Source organism: Mus caroli, unplaced genomic scaffold (assembly GCF_978045245.1).
Source record: "Mus caroli unplaced genomic scaffold, Mus_caroli_1 scaffold_18, whole genome shotgun sequence".
In the NCBI taxonomy this organism is placed as follows: Eukaryota; Metazoa; Chordata; class Mammalia; order Rodentia; family Muridae; genus Mus; species Mus caroli.
The window spans coordinates 23,285,315-23,304,833 of NW_028227273.1; the positions used below are offsets into that span (position 1 = coordinate 23,285,315).

Here is a 19,519-nt window from a genome sequence, read left to right on the forward strand (position 1 = left end):
TAAGCGCTCTACCACTTAAATAACACGAGGCGCAGGCCAGCTAGCAGCCTGCAGGAGTATAAAGAAGGTCCTGGGGAGATGGTCTGGTGTGGCTAAAATGCTTTCTGGGCAGTCATGAGAATCCTAATTCAAACCCTCAGAACTTGGTTTTGGGATTTTTGGGTTGTGTTTTAAAAACGACAGTGTAATTCTGGCACTGGGAAAGCAGAGACCCATGGATCCCTGGGACTCAACAGCCTAGCCTACTCAGTGACCTTTAGCCAACAAGACCCTGACTCAAAAACACAAGGTGGACAGTACCAAAGAATGACATCTGGGGTTGGCCTACACACAAACATGCACCTACACACACTTTCACACACATGCACACACTCACATGGAAATACAAAGGGCCAAACACAGTGCCTGGTGTATAGAAATGCCTCAGTAAGTGTTAGTATTGGAAGGAAATGAATTCAAGGTGGGGGCATATCATCATGGTCTTGCCTAGAAAACCCTACGTGAGGGAACTTAATGTCCTTCAGTCCCGTGTCACTGTGCTTCAGGTCCTGTGAAGCATGATTCCGAGAAGGCCATTTGCCTTGGAAATAGAGCAAGAGATCGGATTTTCTGACCCTAGTTTTAGAGATAAAGACGACTAAGGCTCGGAGAGGTCAGGAAAGCAGGTCAAAGCCACACAGCTGCAGGAGAAGAGTAAAAGCCAGCACTCTGTGGACACACACAAACACACTCACACACACACACACACACACATACACATTCACACACACACACAAACACACTCACACAGACACACACACACAAACACACATACACTCACACACACACACTCACATACATACACACAACTGACACACACACAGACACACACACTGACACACACATTCACACACACACAGACACACACACTCACACACACTGACACACACAGACACACACAAACACACACACAGACACATACACTCACATACTCACACTCACACACACAGGCACACACACACACTCACACAAACACTCACACACACAAACACACACAGACACACACACTCACACATACACAGGCACACACACACATACACACTGACACACACACACAGACACACACACACACAAACACTCACACACACTCACACACACTCACACACACACAGATACATACACTCACATACTCACACTCTCACACACACAGGCACACACACACACACTGACACACACACTGACACACTCACAGACACACAAACACTCACACACACAAACACACACAGACACACACACTCACACTCACACACACAAGCACACACACTCACACACACACACTCACACACACACACAAACACTCACACACACTCTCTCTCACACACACACACACACACAAACACTCTCTCACACACACTCACACACACACTCACACACACACACATTGTGCCACTGTTCACTCGGGCGGGCGCCAATAGCCAGACCACCCACTGACTCTGTGGCCTCAGGCACATCAGTAGACCTCTATGAGCTTCTGTTTCACAGCAAAATGGGATTAAAAGCATCTATCTCACAAAGTTATCAAGAGAACCCAAGGGGCTGGAGAGCTGGCTCAGCTACTAGGAGTATTGGCTGGTCTTGCAGAGGACCCCAGAAGCCACAGCTGGCAGCTCACAGCAGCCCATAACTACAGCTCCAAGGGATCAGACACCCTCTTTCGGCCTCTGCAGGCACCAACATACATACACGCAGAGACAGATAAATGGATACACACACCTAAATAATTAAATCAAGCATAAAAATAAAAAATACTCAGAAAATCTAACAGGTGCTTAGTACTCAGCCCTAAATGAGACACCAATCTCAAGCCCCACCAGGCTCAGGCACTTCAAGGAAGGGGAAGAACAAGTTCAGGCGCTGGGGCACAGGTAGGTGGACCGACCAAGAAACACTGTGTCTTGTGGCTGGGCTCATGGGCACACTGCCGCTGCTGCCTCAACAGGATCCAGTCTGCCACAGCGGGCAGCACAAAGTGGACTCAGTGGGTCCTTAAAAAGACAGGAGGCAGGGGAGGCAGTGTGTTGGGGAATTTTGGGTAGTCAGAGATGGATGGACACATTATACATTATACATATCGATGAAATTGTCAAAGAATAAAAGTAAATATATTTTATGTGTATGTGTAAAATTATGTATGTAGTTTATGTATTATAAAATTCCACATATAATTTATGTGGTATATATATATATATATATATATATATATATGTAAATTTTTTACACACTCCTGATGGGAAGCTGAAAATGTATGAGAGAAAGTTTAAGGCCAGCCTGGGCAACTTAGTAAGATACTGTATCAAAATAAAAAGTCGAAAATAAAAGGTCACTGTATGATAAGTATTTTGTCCAGCGTGTTTGAGGCGCTGGGTATAATCCCTACAACTGAAAAATCAAAAGGCCATCATGGAATGCTGTGTCTGGCCATCTCTGTTCACAGTGGGCACTGTTTGGTGAGAGTCCTGCTGGGCTGGCAGTTCCTGAAGAGAACCTTGGACCCATTGAAAGCCTTTGGGGCAGGAAGCTGCAGGAACCTGGCTGAGGTCAGGAGCCAAGTGGGGATGCTCCCTACAGAGCGTGCCAGCCAGCCGTGTCTCCTGAGGTTTCTGGGCAGAGCAGGTGCTGGCTAAGGCATGGCACTCACTCGGGATAACAGATCCGGTGCCACTCTGCTGAGAAAATCTCCAGAAGGCTCCTTAAAGAGCACCGTCTGTAGACGCTGGTAACCTTGCAATCGCCTCCTGAGACAGGGTGGGGCATACCACCAGGAACCCACACATCCCACACCCACAAACAGTGCTGCTTTACCTACCTTTTTTTTTTTTTATGCACCACAGAATCAGGAAATGTGACCTCCAGTGTGTACGTGTGTGTGTGTGTGTGTGTGTGTGTGTGTGTGTGTGTACACTCTCACATGTGTGTTCAGGGGACGAAGGAATAGTAGCTAGGATGAGGAAAGAAGAGGGTGGTATGCACCCATGACTAGGACCTCAAAAGCTGAGCGGCATCCCCAACCTCCCACACAGGGAATTCTGATATGAGAATCATGGGGCCTGTCTCACTCAGGGGTTCTATTCCTGCACAATCATCATGACCAAGAAGCAAGTTGGGGAGGAAAGGGTTTATTCTGTTTACACTTTCCACATTGCTGTTGATTATCAAAGGAAGCCAGGACTGGAACTTAAGCAAGGAGCAGGAACTGATGCAGAGGTCATGGAGGGATGTTACTTACTGGCTTGCTTCCCCTGCCTTGCTCAGCTTGCTTTCTTATAGAACCAAAGACCACCAGCCCAGAGATGATACCACTTACAAGGGGCCCTCCCCCCGCTTGATCACAAACCGGAGAAAATGCCCCACAGCTGGTTATCTTGGAGGCATTTCCCCAACTGAAGCTCTTTTCTCTGTGATAACTCACTCCAGCCTGTGTCAAGTTGACACACCAAACCAGCCACCACAGAGCCAAAAGATGCAGGGAAAGAGCCAAGGAAATAGCTCAGTGGTAGTGCACCGTGCATGAGGCTCTGGGTCTGAGCCCCAGCACTGAAGGCGAACGGAGGAGATTTAGAAGAGTCTGCGAGAGCCGGGCGTGGTGGCGCACGCCTTTAATCCCAGCACTTGGGAGGCAGAGGCAGGCGGATTTCTGAGTTCGAGTCCAGCCTGGTCTACAGAGTGAGTTCCAGGACAGCTAGGACTACACAGAGAAACCCTGTCTCAAAAAAACCAAAAAAAAAAAAAAAAAAAGAAGAAGAAGAAGAAGAGTCTACGAGTAAAGGAAAGCCAAGTTTAAACTGTTGGTGATCATCAGTGATCATCAGCAAACGTGAGTGCAAACACGCCACTGTGCCTGTTTCTCCAGGCTGCACAAGGCATCATGAGCTAGGGGACACCTCTCACACCGTACACGCTGCTGTCATATGTTCACTGTGGCCCTTCAAGGATGAGGAGAGGAACTTGCACAGATGAGCGGCTTCCCTAACGACAACAGGGCTCCTAATTTCTGTTTGCATTTACAAAAATTGAAAATCTGCTGGATGTGACCCTGTTGTATGTGCCACGTGGATGCACAGTATAAATGAGAGATGAATCCAAACACGCACTAGGCATTGAACACAGCATCTGGACCTGCTGTGAGGGGTCAGGGTGGGAGGGTGTTGGAGGTCAACTCTCTCTTCCCTTAGTGTGTCTGTTCTCCAGTTACTCTATTGAAGCCTGAGGGACGCAGCCTTAAACAGCAGATAGAATCCCACGTGGTTCCCGGCTGGAGATGCCAGGCTCAAGGCACTGGGTGATTCAGACCTGCTGAGGACTTGCTAAGGTGCTGAGGGCTCTTCTTAGGCTGCTCCCGCAGAGCCGAGTAAGAACAAGCTCTCTCATCCCTTCTTGTAGGGCACTCGGCACCTCATGGGGTCCCCACTGTCACGGCCTTTGAACTTAACGACACCCATGAAGGCCCTCCTCTAGCACTGATTTATGGGGAAGGGGTATCAGCCATTCAGTATGAACTTCAGAGGGCACACAGTATCCAGTCATAAACGCAAACAAAAGGCTACTGGGAGCCAATGTCTATCCCTACCTCTGCAGGGGTGGTCACCAGCTAACAAGGCCTCAGTGAGAAGAGAGGAATCTTCTTTCTCTGGCTCCCATTAAGACCTCTCTCTCCCCCGACCCCCTGCCCCTCAATGGTCACCAGGACACAAGTCCTGTATGGTTTGACTGTCCAAGTACCTTGGCCATCTCTGAGACTCAAATTATCCAGCTGTAGTCCATGGGCGTGGGCTGGTTCCCAGAGGCTCAGGAGAGAGTCAAAGGGGATGAAACATTGGTCCAGGTGAAATGAGACCCACTTGCTTCCACTAATCCATCTGAGGGCCTACCTGGCACATCCAGGACTCTCCTCTTCACAGCTCCTCAGAAAGGTCTAGCAAGACCCTCAGGAACTTCTGGCTACAGCTCTGTTCTTTTCCCAAAGGCCCTTCATGAGAAAGCAAACTGTTGCGCTAACAAGATGGCTCAGAGGATACGTGTTCTTGCAGCACAAGCCTGACAGCCTGAGTTCAATCTCCAGAACCTACAACATGAGGAGCGAACTGACTCTTGTAAATTGTCCTCCGTCCTCTGCTCATGTGCTGAGGCACAATGGCACATGTACAATATACATACACACGCAATAACAGCCATAAATGAAATTTTTAAAGGAGAATATCAACCATCCTGGCAGGGACCCATGGCCACAGGCCGGCTATTACCTGGGAGAAGAAAGTCATTGTATTCTAACCTTGCATTGAAGGGAAATCCCAGGGTGAGGAAGAAGGTGAGCGGGGCTGAGAATCAAAGGGTTTGAAAGAGGCCACATGGAAATTGCAGCTTCCAGACATCTGCCATGGAGCCCAGGCCTGAAACTCAAAGACTAACAGGACAGAAGTAACAGCACTGGCTGGAGACTGGCCCTCCAGCAGGAAGAGCAGGAGGAAGATAGCAGCCCAGAGCCTGTACACAGGGTAGGGTTACCCTCCCACCCCACCTCCAACCTCCCACCCCCAACCTCGTGACCAGAGAAATGCTAGAAACATGGTGCGCCCACTGCTCTACAAAGACTGGTGTGCGTCAAGATGAGAAAGGGTCCCCATGCTGCCATGAGTAGAGAGTGACAGGAAGCCGTGCTGACCACAAGCAAGTTGCACACGGTTCTTCACCTGGACCCTGGCCTGTGTTCTCTAACAAAGCTCAAGGTGTATACACCCCAGGTCAGCATCTCCACTCCTGGGTGTCCACCCACACATGATCCTGTGCGTCCGGTCCAGGGGAGAAGCATAAGAACATTCATAGCAGCCAAGAGCTGGCTAGCTGCCGAATCTGGAGGCAATCCAAATGTTCACCGGGGAAATGGAAGGATGTGTTGCGCGGAAGGCTCGTCGTCGTCGGGAGACAGGGCAATGAAAATAAAGGATTGCTGTGTTTACTCAGTGCCACAGATGACCACAACAGTAAGTTCAGTGGAGGAAACCCCCCCCCCATGACTGACAATGGCACTGTTTACCAAGCACCTGAAGGAAGGCGAGCATGAACTGGATCCTTGGGAACACATAAATGGGTGGTAGGGCTTTGTACTAAAAGAAAAAGAAACTAGGAGAGTAATAAGCCCTATTCGGGAGGTGACTGTGATAAGGACAGAGAGGTCCCATGGGCCTCGGGTCTGCCATGTCTAGCTACGTGAGGTCGGAGGCAGCAGCACTCCTTTTTATAGCTGTCCCAGAACCCTGTTGTGAATCACAAACAGTATACCTTACTGCCTGACAATGGTGGCCCTCAGGAATGATGGGACGCTACGCCTTGAGAAGCAAATCTCATAGCGTCTTAGAGCCTAGGTCATGTCCTCCCGTCCCCGGTCCTCCTCCACATTCTCCCTGCTTCGGATCTGCTGCTCCCTGGACTGAACTCCAGCCAGTTGTGGGAACAATGTAGGACTAAAATGACCTGGCTATGGGCCTGTCACTCCCCCCACCTAGGGCCAGAGGACAGCATGGTCCATGGCTACCTCACTGACGCCCAGTCAGATAGAAGCTCTCTTCACCCCTTACACTTCTGAGGAAGAATGAGGCCTTCTGAGGGCAGGCACAGTGGCACATGCCTGTGATCACAGCGCTCTAGAGAGACAGGGGTACCAGAAGTTCAAAACCATCTTCAGTGACCTAGCAACTCCCAGGCCAGCCTGCACTACCCTGCCTCACAAAAGACAAACGGAAAATAAACAAAGTCACCCTTCCAAATCACTTCCCATCAGTGTGGGCCTCGTTCTGGATGGTAGCCAGTAGAACCACAGTGTTAGGAGACCAAAATCAGTCAAGCAAGAAACACGCCAGTCTCCACTTTCACAGCGACACAAGAACAAAAGTTCCACTCTGCCCTTGGGCTGGCCCAGTGCCCCCTATCTCCACCCTCAAAACCAGGGACAGGAGAGCTTTTACATACAAGGAAACTGAGACTCGGAGGTGCAAACGCCAGCCCCATACGTCCAGTAAGTGGGTCTGGTGTTAGAATTCAAACCCAGAGCAGAATCTTTCCAAACCTTCACTGTAACTCGGTGCTCCAGTCCCCAAGCCTAGGACTGTACCCACTCCTGCCAGCACCATCGTTCTCAGCACCCGCAGGGAATTTAGCCCAGAGGAGCAGAACCAACCATTGCCAAGGGTCACTACCCTGGGGAAGGGAGCAGCCCAGAGCAGCCCTCTTCCTAGACTCATACCAGCCAGCCAGCAGCATGTCTGGCCTCATTCAGAGAGACCCAGAGAGGGGCAGAGATCTACTACTGTGACACCGCTTCCCTCTCCCCTTGCTATGCTCTTTTTACTTGCTCCAAGTTCAGATCTCCTCCTTCAAAGGATTTCAGAGGCTTGGCCCTCCCATCCAAACAGCTCAGTGAGCAAACGCCAGTATCTCTCACCTCTCCATCCAGAGGCCAATCCCCTGTCAGTGGAGGAATCCAGGGTCCTTAGTCTCTCTGGAGACAATGCTGTCCCTGCACAGAGGGAGACAAGGGTAGGGCATCACCCACCTGGCCTGCCTTGGCCCAGGGTCAGCTTAGGAGGCCTAGGCCACGGCCTTCTGCCCAAGCAGGTACAAGAAAGCCCACAGCCACGGCTGGCACACTCCTGCTCTCTGCCAGGCTCCTCTTGAATAAACACGGCTGCATGGCAACGGCTCTCTGAAGGAGCCCAAGTCCCTGTGTGGGGGAGAGAGGGAGAGAGAGAGAGGGCTAAGACTTTTCCCCTCGGCCTCATTTCCCCTGTGGCTTCCCCTGGTGCTGGGCATGCCCCAGCGGCCAACCTGTCCTCTAGGGCCACAATGAGGCATGGGGGAGGGATAACGCACGCAAGCATCTCAGAGCCAGCTGGGATCCACTGGGTAGTGGCTGCGTCAAGAAATGTACAGCAGACTGAGGCAGAAGCCATAGGAAGGTGATCCTATGCACAGGGCCTCTGGGCCCCAGGGGCCTCTCTGCTCATCAGCTTGCCTCCGTAGGCAAAAGGCCAGGTAGGGACAGGCAGCAAGCAGAGCCAGGTCTAACCTCGATTTTACTGTTGCTGTTTTACGCTCTATGACCAGGGCTTAACCTTGCTCAGCCTCAGTTTCCCTCATCTATAAAATGGTACTGCCAGGAAGAAGCACGGGGTTTGTCCAGAACAGAATAGGCCCTCTGTTTACCTCCACAGAGATATTTTTGTAGCCGAAAGCCAAGCATATGGGAACTCTGAAGTCCACCGCGCTGTGTGAGCTTCCTCGAGGAGCCCCTCCCTGCACCAGGGTGTCATCCCCTCAGATAGCAACTGTTCCTGCCCCTTGCCCTGCCCTCTCTTGACCCTCTACAGCCCACGCTCCAAGGCATACAGAAGAGGAGCCGATTTCACTCAGCTTTTCAAAGAACCACTTGCCCAAACACTAAGGAAATTATTTAGGCAACCTCTCCAACTTCTCAGAGAGGAGTCAGCTCGGCAGACACAGGAATACGGAGCGGAGGAGTCTGGAACAGGCTGCCTCACTCCCAGGAAGCCTAGCTGCTGAATAAATGCATCCAGTACAACGCTTTCCTCTCTGTGGTCCATGGGGACCAGCCAGAAGTCTCTCTAAGGAGCAAGCTCCAAGAGCAAGCGAGGCCACTAGTGGCCTGCCAGTAAGAATGGAAAACCCGGAGAGGGGCGCGCACACGCCTTTAATCCCACTACTCAGAAGGCAGAGGGAGGCAGATCTTTGAACTTGAGGCCGGCCTGTTCCGGGACAGCCGGACTACAAGAGGAAACCCTGTCTCAAAAAAGAAAAAGAAAAAAGTACTAGCTATCTACCTGTAGAGAGCAGTGGTCCCACCAGAGGGCGCCAGCAGGGTCCTCTGAGAGAGAAGCTGACTGCTGCCAAATTCCTGAGCCTGGGGGCCCTCCTCCAGAGTCCAGGAGACATGCAGAGAGCACAGGAGACATGCAGAGAGCACAGGCTGCCCCCGGGAGGATCTGAGCGACCAGATAGATGGTTTACTATCCACACAGGGCTGTATCCCCTCCACAATAACTCCTTCCCTCTTCTTTTCTTTTTCTTTTTTTCTCTCTATGTAGCCCCTGGCTGCCCTAGAACTTTCTATGTAGGTAACTCTGTCCTAGAACTTTCAATGTGACCAGCCTCGCCTAGAACTTTCTCTGTAGCCCTAGTTGACCTGGAACTCTTTGTGAAGACCAGGCTGGCCTTGAACCCACAGAGAAACGCATTCGTACCTTCCTCCTGAATGCTAAGATTTAAAGGTGTGCACCATCATGCCAGCCTCACAGAAAGTTCTGTAGGGACACTTGAAATAAATTAAATAAACAGCTTAAAGATGTAGATTCACAAGCTCTCCAACACATTTAGGGACTTCCTCCACCTCCGAAGCCTCTCAGGAAGATCTCTGTCACTTCCCAGGTTGGCAACTTTAGTCAGTGGAAGACATGTCAGTTCTGACCCTATGCCAGTGGTTCCCAACCTTCCTAAAGCTGCTGTGACCCTTTAAAAGCAGCTCCTCATGTTGTAATGACCCCCCAACCATAAAATTATTTTCATTGATGCTTCATAACTGTAATTTTGCTACTGTTATGAATCCTAATGGAAATATCTATGTTTTCTGATGACTTCTGTGAAAGGGTCCTTTGAGCTGCCCAAATGGTTCTTGACCCACAAGTTGAGAACCAGTGTTAGAGTCAAATACTTCAACAAACATGTCACTGAGGACCCGCTTGGCCTTTGTTGACCTGTGATGTGGTTCAATGTCCATGTCTAGCAACAGAAAGATGTAGGGGTCCTGAGCGCATGCCCTACAGTGGGGCAAGCACACCACCTGGGGTACAGAGTAGGATAACCTTTTAATCATACGGCCAGGCTCAGCCTAGGGACTCTGCTCTGCCCAGCGAGCTCTGGGGAACCACTGTCCAGCCTTCTCTTGGTTTTCCTATCCCCTCCACCTGAAGACCCTTCCTACCACCTCATACAAAGAACATCCCTTCTATAGCTCCCTCCACCCACTGGCTCCCAGGGCAGCCAGCCAGCCAGCCACCTATCATACTGAGTCCTGGGGGCTGTGTCCCATCTCATAGCATGCACTAGCTGGGCTCTCACAGGACTAGAGAAAGATCTGACTCTAGTGGGAGAGGGGACAGTTAGTCCCTAAGAACTCCTTTTTCTCTAAGATGTACCACTGTCCCCAAGACCAGACCTTGTTTCCAGCCTGCAGAGCCTGGGCTTTGGACATCGTGGATTGTGGAGTTCTGATCCTCTTGACTTTCCCATGACAAACCAGAATGGCCCCAGCCATGGCTGGAGATGAAGTGAATCATGTGGAACAGAGGGATAGAACGCTTGCACTGTGTCTCCTCCCGCCTTTGTCTCCAGCGAGCCCTATCAGGAGCCATGGAGAATCCATGTGACAGGTCCACAAGTGCCAGACAAGGGGACATGAGAGATCCTACTCCTAACTCTGTCACTGATTTTTACTCTGTGGTTTCTGATGAGCCCATGCCTTCCCCAGGCTTTCAACTTGCCATTCATATCTAAGAACCCCATACCCTGGGTTACCTCCAATGGCTGGAGAGAGTGACCCACCTTCCTCACCTCCGTATGCCACTTCCTACCAGCTGGTTGCTTGTTCCACCTCTTGACATACGGTTGATTTTATTTAATCCTGTTTATAGAATTCAAGCAGAAAGCTCTTGGATTAAAGGTGAGTGCTGAGGCTGAGCCACACCACAACTAGAAATAGATTTTTTTTTCTAGTAAATAACACAATCTCTTCACAGTTGCAAGATCAAATGTCCTGCCACACCACACAGTCACCAACAGAGCAACGAGCCATGGTGATCACAAGGCTGCAGGAGCTTGTTGTAAAGGAGGGTTAACTCCTTAACACACAGCTCTAACATCAGCACTCAAAGGAAAGCTACAGTCCCCTGACCCTTAGAGATGCTCAGGAAGCCAGATTACCCTCTAGAATCTTCACTATAGATCTGGGCTCTTCCCACATCATCCATCACCCATCTACCAACCCTGCCAAGAGCCTTTGCAGATCAGAAATTTTGGAAATTCTGGAGTGTGGAGGAAAGGGCAGGCATGGTTCCCTAAACTCCAGGTACCTCATACTTTCTTCCAATGCTTTGAATCATGTCCTTGGCCAGGCCTGCCCAGGGCCAGTGAGACACTCCAGTCCCCCTATTCCCCAGCCAAGTTGTATTACAATGAGAAAGCAGGCATAGAGGGTTCTACAGAGAAGAAAACAGACAACATGGCAGTCAATGCTGTTCTGCTTACTCCTCCCCTCAGAGCCTTAAGTATGCTCTGGGAACTGGGGGCAGCTAGGCTCCAACAGGGCTGGAGGATGAAGCCACTTCCAAATCCACACAATTATGGAGCCCAGTCTGTGCAAGAAAGGTTTCTGAGGACCAGGGTTTTAAAGAGCTCTTGTAAATCGCAGCTCTCAGACATTTCAAAGTTTTCAGGGCAACTGGCCAGAGCCTGAGCACAACCAAAAATAAATTTATTATTCTGTTCAAATACAAATATGGGACCGCTTAAGGCTACAAGAAAAATCATATTCACTGAAAAATGTTCACATTTGTCTACGTTCTCTCTCTGTCTGTCTCTGTCTCTGTCTGTCTGTCTCTCTCTCTCTCTTTCAACCAGAAACAACCTCACCATGCCCCTTAAGTCACTGCCAGAAGCCAGGGAAGGAGGCCACCAAAGAGAAGTATGCTAAAGATGTCCCCTACCAATCCAGTTTTTAATGCTATAAACAACCATCAACACGAGAGTCTATTGGAGCGGTTTCAAGTCCCTCCCCAGAGTGACTGACCAACCCTTCTGAGCTCTCAGGTTCCTGGAGATGCTACCTGGGTTCTTTTCTGAGCTGCTGGTCCCTAGGGGATCAGGTCCTCAGCCTAGGCTCCCGTGGAAAGAGACAGTGAGTGAGGATGGCAAACACACACACACACACACACACACACACACACACCTTCCAGGAGAAGCAAGCCAGGACTGGCCAGAGGGAGAGCACCCCAATAGTTTTAGGCGATGGCTCAATTTGATGTGAAAGAGGAGAAAAGACTCATGTTTCCCACTGTTCTCCTGGGTGACGGTAACCACGGGTGTAAATCAATTTTTGAAACCTGTCAGGTGCCAGTTGGATATAAGGAGCATCCTTTCGGACCACAGGCCTCATCCGGCCGGATCAGCGCCGGGGTAGCGGGAGCGCAGGGTTGCCTGACACCCGCCAGCTACCCACGACCCCCGCCGCAGGATTTTGGGACTGCTGGTGAGTGGAACACAGCTTCTGCTCCAATCCAATTGCTCGGGACCTGAGACTGCATTAGTTAGGGAAGCAGAAACCGGCCTGAGTAGGGCCACAGGCCTCATCCGGCCGGATCAGCGCCGGGGTAGCGGGAGCGCAGGGTTGCCTGACACCCGCCAGCTACCCACGACCCCCACCGCAGGATTTTGGGACTGCTGGTGAGTGGAACACAGCTTCTGCTCCAGTCCAATCACGCGGGACCTGAGACTGCTCTGGTTGGGGAGAGAGAAATCCGGCCTACATAGGGCCACAACCCTCTTCCGGTCAGAAAAGCACCGGGGCAGCTGGGGCGCAGGGTCTGCTGACACTCACCAGCTACCCACAACACCCGCCACAGGATCCTAAGACTTCTGGTGAGTGGAGCACAGCTTCTGCTCCAATCCAATTGCGCGGGACCTGAGACTGCATTAGTTAGGGAAGCAGAAACCGGCCTGAGTAAAGCCACAGGCCTCATCCGGCCGGATCAGCGCCGGGGTAGCGGGAGCGCAGGGTTGCCTGACACCCGCCAGCTACCCACGACCCCCGCCGCAGGATTTTGGGACTGCTGGTGAGTGGAACACAGCTTCTGCTCCAATCCAATTGCGCGGGACCTGAGACTGCATTAGTTAGGGAAGCAGAAACCGGCCTGAGTAGGGCCACAGGCCTCATCCGGCCGGATCAGCACAGGGGTAGCGGGAGCGCAGGGTTGCCTGACACCCGCCAGCTACCCACAACACCCGCCACAGGATCTTAAGACTTCTGGTGAGTGGAGCACAGCTTCTGCTCCAATCCAATTGCGCGGGACCTGAGACTGCATTAGTTAGGGAAGCAGAAACCGGCCTGAGTAGGACCACAGGCCTCATCCAGCCGGATCAGCACAGGGGTAGCGGGAGCGCAGGGTTGCCTGACACCCGCCAGCTACCCACGACCCCCGCCGCAGGATTTTGGGACTGCTGGTGAGTGGAACACAGCTTCTGCTCCAGTCCAATCACGCGGGACCTGAGACTGCTCTGGTTGGGGAGAGAGAAATCCGGCCTACATAGGGCCACAACCCTCTTCCGGTCAGAAAAGCACCTGGGCAGCTGGGGCGCAGGGTCTGCTGACACTCGCCAGCTACCCACAACACCCGCCACAGGATCCTAAGACTTCTGGTGAGTGGAACACAGCTTCTGCTCCAATCCAATTGCGCGGGACCTGAGACTGCATTAGTTAGGGAAGCAGAAACCGGCCTGAGTAGGACCACAGGCCTCATCCGGCTGGATCAGCGCCGGGGTAGCGGGAGCGCAGGGTTGCCTGACACCCGCCAGCTACCCACGACCCCCGCCGCAGGATTTTGGGACTGCTGGTGAGTGGAACAGAGCTTCTGCTCCAATCCAATTGCGCGGGACCTGAGACTGCATTAGTTAGGGAAGCAGAAACCAGCCTGAGTAGGGCCACAGGCCTCATCCGGCCGGATCAGCGCCGGGGTAGCGGGAGCGCAGGGTTGCCTGACACCTGCCAGCTACCCACGACCCCCACCGCAGGATTTTGGGACTGCTGGTGAGTGGAACACAGCTTCTGCTCCAGTCCAATCACGCGGGACCTGAGACTGCTCTGGTTGGGGAGAGAGAAATCCAGCCTACATAGGGCCACAACCCTCTTCCGCACCGGGGCAGCTGGGGCGCAGGGTCGGCTGACACTCACCAGCTACCCACAACACCCACCACAGGATCTTAAGACTTCTGGAGAGTGGAACACAGCTTCTGCTCCAATCCAATTGCACGCGGGACCAGAGACTGCATTAGTTAGGGAAGCAGAAAAACGGCCTGAGTAGGACCACAGGCCTCTTCCGGCTGGACCAGCACCAGGGTACCGTCAGCTACCCACGACCCCCGCCTCAGGATTTAGAGACTGCTGGTGAGTGGAACACAGCTTCTGCTCCAATCTTTAAACAGTGACAACGATAACAACTAACCCCAGAGATTACCAGATGGCGAAAGGTAAACGTAATAATCTTACTAACAGAAACCAAGACCACTCACCATCATCAGAACCCAGCACCCCCACTTCGCCCAGTCCAGGGCACCCCAACACACCGGAAAAGCTAGACACGGATTTAAAAGCATATCTCCTGATGATGATAGAGGACTTCAAGAAGGACTTTAATAACACACTTAAAGAAATGCAGGAGAACACTGCTAAACAGGCAGAAGACAATAAAGAGGAAGCACAAAAATCCCTTAAAGAATTGCAGGAGAACACTGCTAAAGAGTTACAAATCCTTAAAGAAAAACAGGATAACATAATCAAACAGGTAGAAGTCCTTACAGAAAAACAGGAAAACACATCCAAACAGATGATGGAAATGAACAAAACCATACTAGACCTAAAAAGGGAAGTAGACACAATAAAGAAAACCCAAAATGAGGCAACACTGGAGATAGAAACCCTAGGAAAGAAATCTGGAACCATAGATACGAGCATCAGCAACAGAATACAAGAGATGGAAGAGAGAATCTCAGGTGCAGAAGATTCCATAGAGAACATCGGCACAACAATCAAGCAAAATGTAAAATGCAAAAAGATCCTAACTCAAAACATCCAAGAAATACAGGACGCAATGAGAAGACCAAACCTACGGATAATAGGAGTGGATGAGAATGAAGATTTTCAACTCAAAGGACCAGCAAACATCTTCAACAAAATTATAGAAGAAAACTTCCCAAATCTAAAGAAAGACATGCCCATGAACATACAAGAAGCCTACAGAACTCCAAATAGACTGGACCAGAAAAGAAATACCTCCCGACACATTATAATCAGAACAACAAATGCTCTAAATAAAGATAGAATACTAAAAGCAGTAAGAGAAAAAGGCCAAGTAACATATAAAGGCAAGCCTATCAGAATTACACCAGATTTTTCACCAGAGACTATGAAAGCCAGAAGATCCTGGACGGATGTTATACAGACACTAAAAGAACACAAATTCCAGCCCAGGCTACTATACCCAGCCAAACTCTCAATTAACATAGATGGAGAAACCAAAGTATTCCACGACAAAACCAAATTCACACATTATCTCTCCACGAATCCAGCCCTTCAAAGGATAATAACAGAAAAAAACCAATACAAGGACAGGAACCACGCCCTAGAAACAACAAGAAGGTAATCCCTCAACAAACCTAAAAGAAGACAGCCACAAGAACAAAATGCCAACTTTAACAACAAAAATAACAGGAAACAACAATTACTTTTCCTTAATATCTCTTAATATCAATGGACTCAACTCCCCGATAAAAAGACATAGACTAACAAACTGGCTACACAAACAAGACCCAACATTTTGCTGCTTACAGGAAACTCATCTCAGAGAAAAGGATAGACACTACCTCAGAATGAAAGGCTGGAAAACAATTTTCCAAGCAAATGGCATGAAGAAACAAGCTGGAGTAGCCATTCTAATATCTGATAAGATTGACTTCCAACCCAAAGTCATTAAAAAAGACAGGGAGGGACACTTCATACTCATCAAAGGTAAAATCCTCCAAGAGGAACTATCAATCCTGAATATCTATGCTCCAAATACAAAGGCAGCCACATTCATTAAAGAAACTTTAGTAAATCTCAAAGCACACATTGCACCTCATACAATAATAGTGGGAGACTTCAACACACCACTTTCACCAATGGACAGATCATGGAAACAGAAACTAAACAGGGACACAGTGAAACTAACAGAAATTATGAATCAAATGGATCTGGCAGATATCTACAGAACATTCTATCCTAAAACAAAAGGATATACCTTCTTCTCAGCACCTCATGGTACCTTCTCCAAAATTGACCACATAATTGGTCACAAAGCAGGCCTCAGCAGATACAAAAATATTGAAATTGTCCCATGCATCCTATCAGATCACCATGGACTAAGGCTGATCTTCAATAACAAAATAAATAATAGAAAGCCAACCCTCACGTGGAAACTGAACAACACTCTTCTCAATGATACCTTGGTCAAGGAAGGAATAAAGAAAGAAATTAAGGACTTTTTAGAGTTCAATGAAAATGAAGCCACAACATACCCAAACTTATGGGACGCAATGAAAGCATTTCTAAGAGGAAAACTCATAGCTCTGAGTGCCTCCAAAAGGAAACTAGAGAGAGCACACATTAGCAGCTTGACAACACACCTAAAAGCACTAGAACAAAAGGAAGCAAATTCACCCAAGAGGAGTAGACGGCAGGAAATAATCAAACTCAGGGGTGAAATCAACCAAGTGGAAACAAGAAAAACTATTCAAAGAATCAACCAATCAAGGAGCTGGTTCTTTGAGAAAATCAACAAGATAGATAAACCCTTAGCCAGACTCACTAGAGGGCACAGGGAAAGCATCCTAATTAACAAAATCAGAAATGAAAAAGGAGACATAACAACAGATCCTGAAGACATCCAAAACACCATCAGATCCTTCTACCAAAGGCTATACTCAACAAAACTGGAGAACCTGGATGAAATGGAGAAGTTCCTAGACAGATACCAGGTACCAAAGTTGAATCAAGATCAGGTTAATGATCTAAACAGCCCTATATCCCCCAAAGAAATAGAAGCAGTCATTAATAGTCTCCCAACTAAAAAAAGCCCAGGACCAGATGGGTTTAGTGCAGAGTTCTATCAGACCTTCAAAGAAGATCTAATCCCAGTTCTTCACAAACTATTCCACAAAATAGAAACAGAAGGTACTCTACCCAACTCATTCTATGAAGCCACAATTACTCTGATACCTAAACCACAAAAAGACCCAACAAAGATAGAAAACTTCAGACCAATATCCCTTATGAATATTGATGCAAAAATCCTCAATAAAGTTCTTGCTAACCGAATCCAAGAACACATCAAAACAATCATCCATCCTGACCAAGTAGGTTTCATCCCAGGGATGCAGGGATGGTTCAATATACGGAAATCCATCAATGTAATCCAGTATATAAACAAACTCAAAGACAAAAACCACATGGTCATCTCGTTAGATGCGGAAAAAGCATTTGACAAGATCCAACACCCATTCATGATAAAAGTCTTGGAAAGATCAGGAATTCAAGGCCCATACCTAAACATGATAAAAGCAATCTACAGCAAACCAGTAGCCAACATCAAAGTAAATGGTGAGAAGCTTGAAGCAATCCCTCTAAAATCAGGGACTAGACAAGGCTGTCCACTTTCTCCATACCTATTCAACATTGTACTTGAAGTCCTAGCCAGAGCAATTCGACAACAAAAGGAGATCAAAGGGATACAAATTGGAAAAGATGAAGTCAAAATATCACTTTTTGCAGATGATATGATAGTATATATAAGTGACCCTAAAAATTCCACCAGAGAACTCCTAAGCCTGATAAACAGCTTCGGTGAAATAGCTGGATATAAAATTAACTCAAACAAATCAATGGCCTTTCTCTACACAAAGAATAAACAGGCTGAGAAAGAAATTAGGGAAACAACACCCTTCTCAATAGTCACAAATAATATAAAATATCTTGGCGTGACTCTAACTAAGGAAGTGAAAGATCTGTATAATAAAAACTTCAAGTCTCTGAAGAAAGAAATTATAGAAGATCTCAGAAGATGGAAAGATCTCCCATGCTCATGGATTGGCAGGATCAACATTGTAAAAATGGCTATCTTGCCAAAAGCAATCTACAGATTCAATGCAATCCCCATCAAAATTCCAAATCAATTCTTCAACGAATTAGAAAGTGCAATCTGCAAATTCATCTGGAATAACAAAAAACCTAGGATAGCAAAAACTCTTCTCAAGGATAAAAGAACCTCTGGTGGAATCACCATGCCGGACCTAAAGCTCTACTACAGAGAAATTGTGATAAAAACTGCATGGTACTGGTATAGTGACAGACAAATAGACCAATGGAATAGAATTGAAGACCCAGAAATGAACCCACACACCTATGGTCACTTGATCTTCGACAAGGGAGCTAAAAACATCCAGTGGAAGAAAGACAGCATTTTCAACAAATGGTGCTGGCACAACTGGTTGTTAACATGTAGAAGAATGCGAATCGATCCATTCCTATCTCCTTGTACTAAGGTCAAGTCTAAGTGGATCAAGGAACTTCACATAAAACCAGAGACACTGAAACTTATAGAGGAGAAAGTGGGGAAAAGCCTTGAAGATATGGGCACAGGGGAAAAATTCCTGAATAGAACAGTAATGGCTTGTGCTGTAAGATCGAGAATTGACAAGTGGGACCTCATGAAACTACAAAGCTTCTGCAAGGCTAAAGACACCATCAATAAGACAAAAAAACCACCAACAGATTGGGAAAGGATCTTCACCTATCCTAAATCAGATAAGGGACTAATATCCAATATATATAAAGAACTCAAGAAGGTGGACTCCAGAAAGTCAAATAACCCCATTAAAAAATGGGGCTCAGAACTGAACAAAGAATTCTCACCTGAGGAATACCGAATGGCAGAGAAGCACCTGAAAAAATGTTCAACATCCTTAATCATCAGGGAAATGCAAATCAAAACAACCCTGAGATTCCACCTCACACCAGTCAGAATGGCTAAGATCAAAAATTCAGGTGACAGCAGATGCTGGCGAGGATGTGGAGAAAGAGGAACACTCCTCCATTGTTGGTGGGATTGCAAGCTTGTACAACCACTCTGGAAATCAGTCTGGCGGTTCCTCAGAAAATTGGACATAGTACTACCGGAGGATCCAGCAATACCTCTCCTGGGCATATATCCAGAAGATGTCCCAACCGGTAAAAAGGACACATGCTCCACTATGTTCATAGCAGCCCTATTTATAATAGCCAGAAGCTGGAAAGAACCCAGATGTCCCTCAACAGAGGAATGGATACAGAAATTATGATACATTTACATAATGGAGTACTACTCAGCTATTAAAAAGAATGAATTTATGAAATTCCTAGCCAAATGGATGGACCTGGAGGGCATCATCTTGAGTGAAGTAACACAATCACAAAAGAACTCACACAATATGTATTCATTGATAAGTGGATATTAGCCCAAAACTTAGGATACCCAAGATATAAGATACAATTTGATAAACGCATGAAACTCAAGAAGAATGAAGACCAAAGTGTGGACACTGTGCACCTTCTTAGAATTGGGAACAAAACACC

The 19,519-nt window shown here is 48.3% G+C and overlaps 1 protein-coding gene across 4 annotated transcripts in view; it reads right to left on the minus strand.

Annotated features, from left to right (window-relative positions):
- Togaram2 (TOG array regulator of axonemal microtubules 2) overlaps positions 1-7,755 on the minus strand; it is a 59,207-nt gene extending 51,452 nt beyond the window's left edge. For 3 of the 4 annotated variants that reach the window (XM_085832873.1, XM_085832872.1, XM_085832870.1), the window contains exon 1: positions 7,475-7,755. The gene's annotated coding sequence lies outside the window, so the exon portion shown is untranslated. The remainder of the gene's footprint in view (positions 1-7,474) is intronic. The other variant, XM_085832871.1, reaches the window with a different exon arrangement.
- Between the last annotated feature and the right edge of the window lie 11,764 nt (positions 7,756-19,519).